General features: G+C 43.1%; 1 long non-coding RNA gene across 1 annotated transcript in view; it reads left to right on the forward strand.

Annotated features, from left to right (window-relative positions):
- The window catches only part of LOC138157285 (uncharacterized), a 28,970-nt gene extending 24,008 nt beyond the window's left edge, over positions 1–4,962 (forward strand). Inside the window, exon 5 of the long non-coding RNA XR_011167350.1 lies at positions 657–4,962. This is a non-coding gene — a long non-coding RNA (uncharacterized lncRNA). The remainder of the gene's footprint in view (positions 1–656) is intronic.
- Positions 4,963–10,366: the final 5,404 nt, after the last annotated feature.

The raw sequence follows: 10,366 nt of genomic DNA on the forward strand, positions 1-10,366 counted from the left end.
GCTTAATGCACTCTACATGCATTATCCAATTAATTCTGGAAAAGTCCCAGGGAGATAGGTAGGGAGCAGATACTATCACCCACCATTTTACTGAAATAGAACCTGCTGCCCATAGATGTTAAGTGACTTGCCTAAGGTCACACAGAGACGGAAATTGAACCCAGTTCAGGGCTTGGTTGATTAGTGTGACTTGTGGAAGCATTTAATTTCCCAGTCCTTGGTGCCCTGGTTCAAAATAATAGCTAAATTACTACAATCCTCATAAAATTAGCTTAAATTTCCTTTTTGTCATGAAGGCCATTTACAGATATCCAGGCTATATTAGCATTTTCCAGCCCCCAATCCTTAAAGACCTCTGCCCACTGACCATATTGCTAACCATCCCTCACGGCCTAGTTTGCCAAGGGACAATTCTCAGAAGAGCATTTAGTCGGTGAATAAAAATGCTGGGTGAATAGCGGACAATGGCAAAGGGAAGTAACCAAGCTAGATAAATTTTATGAGTTGAAGAACAAATTAACTATGAAGAACAACCTCTTTTTTTTTTTTGAGAAACAATCAACATAGTCATAATTGTTTAAGTAGCTCCTTTGATGGTGTGGTTTTATGAGGTAGCATCGGCTGAATAATAAATGCCTTATCCTCTTCATCCATAGGGTACCCTGGAGATGAACATCAGGCTTCTAGAAAGCTCACTCCTGAGAAGCTAAGTGAAAATTGTTTCCGAGGAACTTCATACTGTTCAGGGAATCTTGGGGAATGCAGGTTCCCTAGTCAGACCCTTCTTAACTTCAAACTCACATGGCTGTCTATACCACCAACACATTATTCACAGCACTGATGGCGACTATACATATGTTGGCATAGTTCTCAATCACAAAATATAACAGATTCTCCATATATAAGACAGAAGCAAAACATTTATTCTGACACCAGAAAACCAAATCCCAATACCAAAAAGTCAAATCTATCATAGTAGCAAAGAAGTTAATACCCCATAACACCGCAGAGAGCCACGCCATACTTTAACCTTTCCACAAACAAACACAAGCCTAGCTGTCACAGCAGGGGGAAAACATGCACAAACCTAGCTGTCTCCCTGGGTACATCCTCTCTGTCCCATTGTCTAGTTGCTCTGACTCCCAGATTCCTGTGGGCTCTGCTCCACCCTTCAGCAAACTCTTCCCACCACAGGCTCCATGTGATTACATTCAGCCTATTAAGGGGTAGGGAATATTTTCAAAGCAGGGAAGATTTTCAAATTCCCATTACCATTGCACTGTCCCATTGGCACCTCAAATTCAGCAAATCCAAAGCTGAATTCATAATCCTTTCTCCAAAACTCACTCTTTTCCCCAACTTGTCTGTTTCTACTGTGGGAACCACTACACCTCCAGTCACCTAGGCTTGATGCCTTGGAGTCATCTCTGTCACTTTCCTTGTCTTCTTTCCTTTGTCTCTTTCCACTCTGATCATGCCTCAGCCCCTGGCAATCATGTGACAAGTCCTGGTAGTTCAGTATCCCTAGTGTGTCTCCTATTTACCCCTTTTTCTATTCACACAACTATCACCCTAGTTCGGATCTTGATCTCCCTCTTTCCAGTCTCTGACCATTCAATTCTATCTTCCACATAGCTGTCAAAAGTCAGCTTCCAAAAGCACATGGAAGACCACGTCACCCCTTTGGTCCAGAATATTCATTGATTCCCTATTTCCTATAGGATAAAATGCAAATATCTCAGCTTGGCATTTACCACTCTCTACCCTCTAGTTCCAGCCCACCTTTCCAGACATTTCATTCTTGTCCCCTTCACAGGCTCCTTGTTTCAGCCAAACTGGCATGCTAGCTATTGCCCAAGCTTGGCCTACTGTCTCCTGCCTCTGTGATGTGTCTAGGCTCTCTCTCATGCCTGGAAAACACTCTCTCAGCTATTAGTTATTGTAATCCTTCTCCTTCTGCAAGGTTCACCTCAAATGGAGCCTTCCTTAATTCATTGCCCCACTCTCTCCATCTCCAGCTCTGAAAAAAAGCATTTCCTCCTCAAATTTTCCTAGAAGGCTTTATCTAACTGTCTTCATTGCCTTACATGATCACATTGTACGTTAGGCTATGCTTATTTGTGTGTGTTTTATTCTCCTCCCACTCTTCCTCCTGCCCAATTAAGCTCCTTAAACACAGAGACTAGTTTTTCATCTTTTTACTCCCAATACCTAGACCAAGTGTTTGCAGCAGACCTCAGGCCTCATCAGTACAGGGCTCCTGATGACTCTCCAAATAGATTTAGTCATAGAGCTAGAGCTGGAAGGCATCTTAGACAAAATCTGGCCCAATCTCCTTATTATAGGGAAAGAGGAAAAGACCCACGGGGTTGAAGGAACTTGGTTGAAATTAATGCCAGACTTGGGACATGAACTCAGGTCTTCTGACTCCTAATCTTGTGAGTTTCCCACTACTCCTTAATGAGACTCTACTGAGGCCATCCCCTCTCCTTGCCCTCCACTCCCTGCCCCTTACTGCAGAGGTAGCTGGTGGTGCAGTGGATAGAGCATTAGGTCTGTAGTTAGGAAGATTAGCATTTAAGACTAGTCTCAGACACTAGCTGTGTGATCCTGAGCAAGTCATTTAACTTCTGTTTGCCTCAGTTTCCCTAACTGTAAAATGGGGTTAATAATAATAATACCTACCTCCCAGGGTTGTTGTGAAGATCAAATGAGATAGTGCTTGTAAAATTGCTTAGCACAAATTTGCCTAACACATACTTATTCCATTCCCTTCCCTTTCCCTTCCCACTTACAGGTATTTGAGGGCTATAATTAAAAGCTTATTGTTGTAGAAATACCTACCTGGGAGTCAAAAAGGCTATGTGACCTTCCTGATTTGACCTTCTAGGAGGCTGATTTTAAGAAAGGACCAGTCATCTTGCCAGCTCGTAACATCTCCTGTCTTTCCAAGGCATATTCCTTGTCATTTGGACCAGGGTACCTTGCAGAGATCACCTTCCTTCCTTCCTCTTCCTTCCTTCCTTCCTTCCTTCCTTCCTTCCTTCCTTCCCTCCTTCCTTCCTTGTTCTGACTAAAAGAAGTACAGTCTGAGGGTGGTATTGGGGAAAGTGAGCATCTTTGCTGGAGAAAAACTACTCAGCACTGGTGCCTTGTTATGGGCTGTCCCTCAGGCCTGGAACACTCCTCACCTCTATTCCTTGTCTTTTTTTATCTCAATAAAGACTTGGCTGAATCCCTTCTTTTGTAAGAGGTCTTTCCCCTACTCACCCATTCTCCTCAGCTTCTAGTGCCTTCCCTCTGAGATTACTTCCCATTTGCTCTGTGTATTTCTTCTATTTACCCAATCATTTGCATCTTATCTCCCCCAGTAGAATACTTTTATAAATTAAAAAAAAAACTTCAATTTTTAAAAATTTAATTATTTTTTGAAAGCTAGGGCTGAGGTTTTGTCTTTCTTTGTCTCTCTAGTGCCTGCTACACAGCAAACTCTTAATAAGTGCATGTTAGCTAATTTCTGGGACACACTAGGGCACTGAACACATACTTGGATGGGGGACACATATGCTAGGATGCCCATGAATACATTAAGATGCAATGTGTAGCTTATGCTCTCTTTTAGCTTTCCTTGAACACAGCTACCAAACTGTAGGGTCCACACTTGGCCAAAATCACGACGTCACCAAAGTTTGTCTTCAGAGTCCCCTGCGCCATTTCACAAAAATGAAGGTGGGAAGGGAGAACATTTCAGGTATAGGTAATAGTAGCCTGAGCAAAGATATGGAGTTGTAACAGCAAGGTATATTTTCAGTGGACCAAGACTCGTTCAGTTGGGTTGAAGCTTAGCATGAGTGGAAGGGAGTAATATGAAGTTAGTCTTCAAAGGTAGAGTGGTATGAAGTCATAAACTGGACTTTAAATGCCAGATAGAAGGTTATACCTGTGTAAAGCTCTAATTACTAATTAAAACTTTAGTCAGGAGGCAATAGGGAGCCACTGAACATTTTTGAGCGGAGGAGTGACATGACGAGATCTATGAGTAAGAATAATGATTATGACAATAGTAATAAAGTTTGAATTAGCGAAAAAGGGTGGAACTGGGGAGACCTGTATGGAGCCTATTATAATAGTTCAATTGGGTGGTAAATAGGGCTTGTATTAGGGAGATAGCAATGAGAATAGAGAGCAAGGGATAGGGTGTGAGATATGTCCAGAAGTTAGGATCAATTGGACTTGGCAACTGGTTTGCTATGAGAGGTAAGGGAGGGGGAAAATCAGAGCTGGTAATCAAAATTACAAAGATGGGAGACTGGATTAATGGTGATACTAGAGAAAATAATGATAAATTCAGAAGAAACTGGTTTTTGGGGAAAGGCAATAAGTCTGATTTTTGACTGGAAATGTAATTGAGTTGTTGTTAGAACATACAGATAGAGATTTCCTATTGGCAGTTGGCACAGCCATTACTAGCAGAGGGAAACTAAGGCCTTGCTTCAGGACCACCAACATCTTGGGGTGCACTTCCTCTTGTAGTGGTCCTCCTGCATGTTTTGTAAGTCTTTAGCCCCATTCCACATCCTACCAACATATGTGACAAAGCTGTCTTTGCTCCTTTGCCTGGCCCCAGGCTGGCATTTCCATTATTACTCTATCACTCTCCCAGAGCCCAGTGACTGGCCTACCATACTGCAGGCATATTATTAAACATATTAGATTGAAGGAGATGATTACTTCTATATCCTCCCTTCTCCTACCTTCTATCTCCTTTCCAACCTCTCCCTCCTCCCAGGGATTGAGGTTCTGGTGGTTGTGACCATGGGACCTTGGGTTGAATTCTGAGGAACAGATTGTTTCTTCTTCTTAGGACTCTGTGGACTACAAGCAGTTCATGCAAAGGCCATTGGTGGAGCAATGGAGATGAAGGCCAGTGTGTGTCAGCCGTCATGGAATTCTGAGGCCCTCCTGAGCCACAGGTAAGCCCCTCCCCAGATTGGTACCACCTTACTCCCTGTCCCCTTGGCCATGGTATTTCCAGAATCAGCATTGGGATGTTTCAGGTTCTAGGGTCTTCCCAGTGCACCTTGGCATATCTCAGAATCTCTTTAGTGATTTCCTCTTTGATCTCCAACCTTGTTCCAGAAGTCAAAATTGCTCATTACCTCTCTGACAATTGTAGATATGAGTCTAGAACTTAGGAAATATAGATCTGGGAATTATTTGCATAGAGGAGGATAGCTAAAGTCTTGAAAGAGATTGTCAGGGGAGAGCAGGTAGAGAGAGAAGAAGAGGGCCAAGGACAGAACTATGTAGAACCCCCACATTGAGGGCCTTGTGAATAGGGTGAGGACCCAGTGAAAGAGACAGAGATGAAGTCATTAGACAATAGGAGGAGAACTGTGGCATTTCCAAAGCTTAGGGAAGCCAAGAAGGTCATAGATTTAGAGCCTGTAATATAGTAATGATGGGGGGAACAGAGTGGAAAAGGTGGAGATGAGAGATATTGAAGAGTTATACTTGACAGGATTTTGTAAGTGGTTTTATATGAAAGGTGGGGGGGGGGAAGGGAGACCAAGGTCAACCTAAGGTTCCAAATATGGACCCAGTACCTGTCCGGATGCACCACAGACACAGGTGCTTACTAATTTAAACATAGAAGCACCTTGGGCTAAGCAGGCCTGTTATTACACACTCATGCAGTTTCAGTTTTAGAAGGAATCTATATTTTAAAAGTAAAGCCCAGCAAAGGCAGGGGTTAACATAACGGAGTGAAACTCTAATAGTGGAATTTCAGACACTGTGATAGGCTAAAGTTGGAGGGTGTAGAGGGATGGTGGTGGTGATGATGGTGCTGCTGCCTCTCGGGAACCCTTAATTCCCTCCTCTGTTCTAGATGATGGTCTCTCTCTACATACAAGGTTAACTTTGTGTTGGAGCCCTATATTTGCACCCTTCTGCCTTCCCAGACATGTTCCTGTCCACATATATGTAGGTCCACATTCCTCTTGGTCATGTCCTTCATTGTTCCCTGACCTTGCAGGCTGTGGCTGGTCGTTACCAGTCTCGTGGATTGTGGGTCATAAAACACCCTATTTTCCTCCTAGGTATCCCCTCTTGTAGTGCAGTGGGGTGGGGCTGGGAAGCCCCAGCTCTGTTTATACTAGTAAAGATGAAGAGCTAAGCCATGTGCCCAGTGTATAGGGCACTGGACTCCGGGAGCTGCCCATTTAAAGCAGCAAGCACCTGCCGGGCCCTTAGCACAGAAAAGTGGGTCTCCAGGTTTCGCGCTCCTGCCCTATGATTATACAATAGATTTAAAGTCTCTGATATCTACAAATCTACATCAAAATATATTCTTGAGCTGTAGGGAACGTCTCAGAATTGTTAACCTTCTCCCCAGGTATTAGAGGTAACACACTGTGAGATTAGATGTATATTTTCTTCAAGCTATACCACCCATTGAGGAGTTCATATTTACATCTTTTGTTGATATTTTTATAGATTAAAAGCGCCTCTTTACTAGGTGATAATTCTGCTAAGTACTGTAATTTGCTGCCATTAATATTTGTCTGAGTCCTAGTTTGCAAAATATATTTGAAACCACTTTAGAAAGTCGCATAATTGCTTCTTTGTCGAGCTGGTAAAATGAGTAGTTTCTTTATCCAGGCTTTATCCTGTTAACCTCAGAGGTGAGTGACTGCTCACAGGAGTACTTGGGGAATGTCTTAGCACTGTTGAGCCATTTAATTTCAGGCCTGATTTCATAGCGGTGACACAGAATTGGCTCTGAGCACGCTTACAGGCATTTCAGAGGTTTGTTGTTCAGCTCAAATGAAGGACTGCTTCCTTCTAATAGAAAGGAAATGGATACACCTGTAGATGATGCTTATGTAATTGATCCTTGCATCCCTCCTGTGAGATTCTCCAGACCTGGGACTGGATTATGCAGGAGGGTGGGGAGCATCTGAGGAATCATCTGGGCTTTCTTTGGCGCCTAATGTATGGTTCTGCTAACTTTGTGGAGGCTCCCAGGCATCTTAACTTGAGGTCAAGGGGCCCATGCTCAGGGCCAAACATACCCTGACCGTCTCTTCTCTCTCTCTCTCTCTCTCTCTCTCTCTCTCTCTCTCTCTCTCTCTCATTCTTTCTCTCCTTTCCTTCTTTCTCTTTCTCTCTCTTCTCTCCTCCCTCTCTCTCATTCTCTCATCATCATCCTCATCAGCCAGGTCATCCTGTCTCTTTCTTTTCCTCACCTTTTTCTGTCTCTTCAGTCTGTTTTCATCTTTGCTTACCCACTATCATCTGGTAGAGCTCTCCCTTTCCTCTTAGCCCACCCTGTGGGTGGGAGTCATTTTCAGTTCACTGATAAAGTGTGGAAGTTAAATGTGGAATTGTTTTTATTTAGCCCGTTGCTTTATTCTCTGTCATCCAGGCTATTGGTCCCTTTCTTTGGACCTTCCAGGCTATGGTCTCATCTAGCTAAGTAACAGTTTCTGAGTGTGGCAGAGGAAGGATCTGAGATGAAGGAAAAGGCATTATCTGACCTGATTTCTCTTGTTTCCAGTTCAAAAAGCTTCAGCACAGAGCACAAATGATTCATGAGTAGCCATTGTTCGGGGTTCATGATCAAGAGCTTGGGATAAAAGCTCTATTTTAATGTATGTGTGTGTCCTCTCTGCAGCAACAGAAATCTTGTATGGAAAATAGGAAAGAAGATTTTAATCAAGTAAATTGCAAACTCCCTGAGTTTCTCTTTTTAATATTTATCAGGACCATGCCACATAAATGATTTTTCAGATATTGATGATGTTCCACTTAACAGAAGTGCTGGTAAATGTTTAACAACCGGCTCTCCAAAAAAACAACAACCATGCAAGGAAACATTTTAAAGTTGAATATGCATTATTAACACTTTCTCCATCACTTCAAGTTGAGACAATGATCAAAACAATAAATCGATCCTTGATTTGTGGCATTTGACAATTTCCGATGTATAAATTCTCAGACTGAAAATTTAATAATTGTCTCTTGTGAGTCAATTTGATCTGACTTCAGCCTTTAGGAGAGAAAATAAGAGAGTGAACAGGACTTATTAGTACCTTACATCTCTACTTATGATACATTATCTGGGGGGAGGGTCAAGGAAGATGTTCCCCAGGTTTCATCTGTACTTTCTTGTGTTAGTGGTGTAGTTTCCTACATGTTACAGATAGCTTTTATTCCTTCTATTTGTATCCCAGTGGCCGTGCACACACGCACTTCATGGGATAGAGCAAATGTGTCCACATCCCTCTTGGGTTTATAATGCTTGATAAGCCCATATTTGGTCCATTCCATTACCTACATCTGGCAGTGACCACCTTAATACTTGTCAAAATGTATCAGTGGATTAGCATTTGCTCAGACTTGATAATGGGCTCCATATACAAAGCCATAGAAGTTATTAGTAATAACCCTCTTCAAAACAAAGAACTCCAATTTAGATATGGAATAAGAAGACTCACTGTCAGTGAGTCTTTGACTGGCCTGTCCAATGGATTTCTCATGTCCCTGGCTCTCCTGATGTAAAACTGCTCCTACCCTCTCTAGGCTGGTGTCAGTGTGTAACAGAGGACTTTCTCAGAGCTACAAAAGTCAATGTTGGTCCATACATGAGGCAGCAGGCCAAGTCTTTGTAGAACTGTCCACATTCTCATCCCACTGATCTTCAAATAGGGCCAGAGAGTTAGGTCAGAGGGCCCCTTTTAAAATACGTCTGTTTCCAAGTCTTTACCATGTACACATGTGCCAGATCACTGAAAGGCTTACTTATGAAGTCATTTTTCACACCCTTGTGATAAGTAGCCACCAAATCCTAGACAAGCCATTCAATCTCAAGCATTCTTTGGGGGAAGCCATGTTGGTGAGCACTTCCATTTTTTCAGGGTCAGTCACTCATGCTTACAGAGGATATTCAGAATTGGCCCTTGGCAGTGGATAGCTTTAGCTGAGCTTCTAGGCAGTCAGATGTCTTCAGAAGCCTTCCCTTGAACTCTTCCAATGTCTTACCACATGGGATGATGCCATCTGTATGCAGCTCTTCTGTGCCAGTGATATCATCCACCGCCTTTTCCTTGAGCCATCGGAAAGTGTCAAGGGCCTTGTAATTCCTTGGGACACGCCCAAAGCAATAGAATCCTGCTAGAAAGATGAGAGTGGTTTTTCTTTTTCTCATTCCACTGTGGGGGCTTGATAATATATACTCCTTGGGTCAAACAATGAAAATCACTACCTGCCTAACAGATATTTCAGAGAATGTTGAAACAGTGGCATAGTATACTGAGCCCACTTAACGTTATCTCTCTCTTTTTTTGCTTTTTGGAGGGGGGAAGGCAGGGCAATTGGGGTTAAGTGACTTGTCCAAGGTCACAGGGCTAGTAAGTGTTGAGTGTCTAAGGCTGTTCAGGTCCTCAGGTCCTCCTGATGCCAGGGCTGGTGCTCTATTCACTGCGCCACCTAACTGCCACCCACTTAGCTCTCTTGCTCAAAATATGATGACTTATGCAGTCTAGAGCTTTTGTCTTCTTCTGCACCACCACTGTGGTTACAACATATATATGGGACTCCACAATGATGCCATTAATCAATAATCAGTAAGCTAGGAATGTACTATTTCTCCCCCCGCCCCAGAATAGTGAGGTCCTTGAAGTCAGGGACTGTCCATTCTACTTGTATTTGTATTTTAGGCTTTTAGTACAGTGCCTGGCGCCTAACACTCGCTGACTTTAAGGAGCTTACATTCTAGTGGATAAGGCAACACACGCACCTATAAGCATATACAGAATATGGGCACAATGAATGCCAGTGGTTTGGGGAGGGAACACCCTAGCAGGATCAGGATCAGGATCAGGAAAGGCTTCATGGAGAAGGTGGCACTTGAGCAGAGTCTCGAAAGAAACCATGGAATGCAAGAGGTGGAGGGGAAGAGGGAGAGCATACTAGGACTGGATGACAGCCAGAGTAAAGGGATGGAGCATCATGTGAGTTTTAAAGCAAACAGACAATATGGTTGGATTGCAGAGTGTGAGGAGAGGAATAGTCTCAAAATCCTAGAAAAGTAGGAATGCATCAGGTTGCGAAGAGCTGTAGATGCCAGAGTTTATTGCGTGGTATGGGGGAGGAGTGACATGATCAGAGCTGTGTTGGTTTTTGTTTTGTTTTGTTTTTGGAGGGCAACTGGGGTTAAGTGACCTGCCCAAGGTCACATGGCTAGTAAGTGTTAAGTGTCTGAGGCCGGATTTGAACTCAGTTCCTCTTGACTCCAGGGTTGGGGTTTTATTCACTGCACCACCTAGCCAGCCCTAGAGCTTTATTTTAAGAGAATCACTTA

Source organism: Petaurus breviceps, unplaced genomic scaffold (genome assembly GCF_028583685.1).
Source record: "Petaurus breviceps papuanus isolate PSGF00001 unplaced genomic scaffold, PetGlider_PUasm1.0 171, whole genome shotgun sequence".
Classification (NCBI taxonomy): domain Eukaryota; kingdom Metazoa; phylum Chordata; class Mammalia; order Diprotodontia; family Petauridae; genus Petaurus; species Petaurus breviceps.